Genomic DNA, 4,481 nt, shown 5'->3' on the forward strand with positions numbered 1-4,481 from the left:
TTACAGCATTATTCTATTTGTGAGAGGATAATATATAAAGATGAGTTGGTGAGAATCAACGAAGTTGGAAACAAAATTAAAGTTCTTTTCAGCTTCAAGTTTTATGAATGGTTTACATGTTGTAAACTAGATTAGCTCTTGATGTTCAAACATTCTTTTACTACCTTTTTTGGAGGAAAGCCATTAAATCAACTGCAAAAAATACTGCAATGCAAATTTCGAATAGACACAAGATACTCCTTTCTGAAGAATCTAATTTCTCATGTTTATAAAAGTAAGAAAACGAAAATGACCTTATTATTTTACCATTTTCTGTTGTCTGTATATTAGAAAGCTTTGTCCATGTTGCTATGAAAGGTACAGCAATCTATTCTGTAAAATCATAAACTTATTGAGTACTAAGTGGAAAACAGTGCTAGAAACAAGTGTGATCATATTAATTATTTCTTTCTAACAACCTGGAACTTAGATAAAGCTTTAAGTTTACTTAGTTTTGATGTTGTTTATCAATATCTTGAAGTTTTCAAATGAAATGTTTCCACACAGGTTGACAAGGTTTCGCTTGTTAGCAACCCAATGAGAGAGACTGCTCTTTAATCTTCATTGAAACCGGCAATTTTGGTGCAAAATTTTCACTTGTCATGAATGATGGGACTAAGGGCAGGTTTTAAGCATGCTTTCCCCATAGATTGTAATTGGCTAAAATGGAACAATTTGATGCTATCTTACCCAGAGGGAAATGTCAGAAATTAGGCTTAAGGGGGAAAGACAAGTAGACATCTGGGCAAATATGAGGATCTTGAAAACCCTGCCTTATACAACTTGTTTTAGTAAATAACATCCCAGACCCCAAAAAGGAGAACATGGGTGTCATCAATTCACACTAACATGAAAACAATGAACATGGATCTAGGAAAGCTTTTAGATACTAAAAAGTAAATTAGTATCTTCCACGCTTTGATCAAGCAGCCCACTTTCATAGAGCTTATCACTCTCTTCTTCTTGAAACACCTTCTTTACTTGCCTTTCAAGGTATCACATGCCTCACTGACATTTCTTTCCTCATTGTCTATGTTAGACTACTCCTGATTTTTCCACCTTCTAAAGGGTGGCATTCCCAGCACTCAGAACTTTCATCTTTTCCCTTATAATTCACATGAATTATCCTTAGCTCATAAATCAATCATACTAATATTAAAACTATTCTAGTTCCTGGGACCAGCAGTTAGCGTAATGGCTATGTTGCTAGACTCCCACATAGTCGACCACGGTTTGCGTCCCGGACCCGGTGGCTTAAAACTCACGCCAGGTTCATGTGCGTGGGGTGCCCAAGATCCCGAGAGGAGAATGGCGGAGAAGGGACTGCGGCATGGCCATCCCCCCTGGGGGGTGATTTCTAGCTTTCTGTCTCTCTGTCTCTCTCTGTCTGACGAGCGAGCACATGCACCCTATAGCAAAAACCTCTAAAAAAAAAAAAAACTATTCTAGTCCCTGCCGTTTGTTCCACCAGAATTCCAGAAATGTACATAAAACTTTGCCATTTAATTGATGTGCATAATTTATTATATAATATTAATACTTCAGTAGGTAACATTTTGGAAAATTGAAGAAACATACTTCCAGACAATTTATTTTCCAAATTGTCATGTATCAGACTCTATGGTAAATATGTAACATATTGTGTTTAACATCAATTCAACTTTCAGGTAGTAAATGTTATTCTCATTTCACAGATGACCATTGGTATCAAGTTCACATACCTGGGCCAAATTGTAACTGACATTTGAGAGCAAGCTCTCTGCTGTGTTAGCATCCTAATTTACTCCCTGAATAATTTTATGAGACGGATTATATGTCATCCACACTGTATAGGTCAGAAAACAGGTTTATTTTTGCTCATTTGTTTTTGGAGAGTTTTTTGCTAAGGGCATGTGCGCTTGCCAGAAAGACAGAGACAGACAGAGACAGAAAGTGAGAAATCACCACCCCCCGGGAGGATGGCCATGCCACAATCCCTTCTCCTCTGTTGTCCTCTCAGGATCTTGGTCACACATGCAAACGTGCCCAGCATGAGTTTAAGCCACTGGGTCCGGGACTCGAACTGTGGTCGACTGCAATGGGAGTCCAGTGACATAGCCATTACACCAACTGCTGGTCCCGAGAAAAAAGGTTTATAAAGTAAGTTACTCAAGATGGCAAAACTAGTAGGTAGAATACCTACAATTTAAAATGTTTATTTCTAGGGCAAACAGTTAGTATAGAGGTTAAAGCAACTAGATCCTAGATGACCAACTTCATGATTTGAATGCCTGACTCAGAGGCTTAAAAATATGCCTGGCACATGTGGTTGCATGCCCAAAATCCCACCAGGAGAATGGAGGAGATGGGATTGCAGTGTGGTCATTGCCCTGGTTGGGTATGGGGAAGAATGGGATTTCTCACTTTCCCTCCCTCTCTGGCAGGCACACATGCCCTATAGAAAAAACAAAATTTAATTCCAAAGTTGCTGCTGCTTTTCATGGCAGAACAATGCTTACTGGGGAGGCAAAGAAGGAACATTCTCTATACAAGGCTGTAGAAAGACTCAGGTAAGACACAAGTGAGCTAAGGAAGCAGTAGGATTTAGGTAATTGAGAATCAACAAGATGACTGAAAATTTGACTATGGAGATTTTAAAACAACAACAAAAGAGAGACTATAAAGATGAACTCAGTTTATTTATAATTTGTCTAAGTTCTAAGACCAAATCTTCTGGCAGGTCCTGCCACATGTTATATGAGTTATAATGACTAACAGCTACTGAGATTCTTCCATTGCAATGAGAACCATTCCACTTTTTGATTTGCTAGTTTTTCCTTTTGGCAAATAAGATTTGTTCTTTAGTAACACCTGACTCATCTTGAAGGTTTCACCTCTACTCTGATTTTAAATCATGCGCTAGAACCATTGTAGGTTACAAATCTAAAAATAGACAAATGAAAACTACTCTTACTATGATTTCTATTTTCTTTTTGAAAAAAATATTTTTGAAGTTTAATACTATTCAAGTGATGGACTTAGGTAACTAATGATCTATATATAGGTCTATTCTAAAAAAGATGTACATTATTTTATCTTTCAAACTTGTAGAGAAGGAAAAACAATTTGTTCCTCAGTCCTCATGAATTCTTTTTTTTTTTTTTTGGAGAGGTTTTTGCTATAGGGCACGTGCGCTCGCCAGACAGAGAGAGACAGAGAGACAGAAACTGAGAAATTACCCCCCAGGGGGGATGGCCACACTGCAATCCCTTCTCCTCTGTTCTCCTCTCAGGCTCTTGGACACGCACACCCACGTGCCCGATAGGAGTTTTAAGCCACCGGGTCTGGGATGCGAACCGCGGTTGACTACGTGGGAGTCCAGCGACAGCCATTACGCTAACTGCTGGTCCCAGTCCTCACGAATTCTTAGTTGGAGTAGACCCTTGCAATGAAAGACAGTTTAATAAGAGAAATAACACGGGACCAGCAGTTAGTGTAATGGCTACGTTGCCGGACTCCCATGTAGTGGAGTGTCGTTCGAGTCCTGGACCCAGTGGCTTAAACTCATGCCAGGCACATGTGCTTGCGTGCCCAAGATCCTGAGAGGATAATAGAGGAGAGGGGATTGCGGCATGGCCATCCCTCCTGGGGGGGTGATTTCTTGCTTTCTGTCTGTCTCTGTCTTTCTGACAAGTACACACACCCTATGGCAAAAACCTCTCCCCCCAAAAAAAGAAATAACACGTGGTTTGTTAATGCATGAAGCACAAACCATACAGGAGAAACCTCAGTGAAAAGCAACTCACAGCAGTGCTTAGAAATCTGGCTTATATAGCATCTTTGACAAAAAAAACAATCAATTTATGGAACATTTACAGGACAAAGGAGCATACTTTAGGAGTCCAAGGTTGAGAAAACATAGGAAGGTAAATATGTGGGGGAAAATTAACAGTAATATTTTTTTTTCAGATTCTTCTGGTGCCATCTCTGGGCTGAGAAGAGCGTAGAGTTGTCACCACTAAAGAAGAATTTATAGCTTGTGTTTAGGTAGAAAAGGATGAGGATAGAATGAGTCTTTCCTGTGTTAACTGCTTCTTAATTGTTTTACCTCAAAAATAAATTTTGTCCAAGAGGCATATTTGAGGATGACATATTCTGGTTTCCTTCAAATATCTAAGAAAGATAATGCTCTCATTGTTTCATTTAGTCATTACATGTTCATCAAATACCTACTGTGTGACACATTATGGACTGTAGATGCTAGAGATATGACAGTCTCCAATATGTTAGGTCCTACTCTAGAAGTTCATGGCCAAACCATATGGGACACAGCCAAATAAAGTTCCTCACTATTATTCATGATTTAACTTTCCATGGTTTCAGTTACTTGTGCTGAACTGTAGACCAAAAATAGGAGAGCATAATATAATAGGACAGTTTGAAAGAGAGAGAGAGAGTGGTCA

Source organism: Tupaia chinensis, unplaced genomic scaffold, assembly GCF_000334495.1.
Source record: "Tupaia chinensis unplaced genomic scaffold, TupChi_1.0 Scaffold000519_1, whole genome shotgun sequence".
Classification (NCBI taxonomy): domain Eukaryota; kingdom Metazoa; phylum Chordata; class Mammalia; order Scandentia; family Tupaiidae; genus Tupaia; species Tupaia belangeri.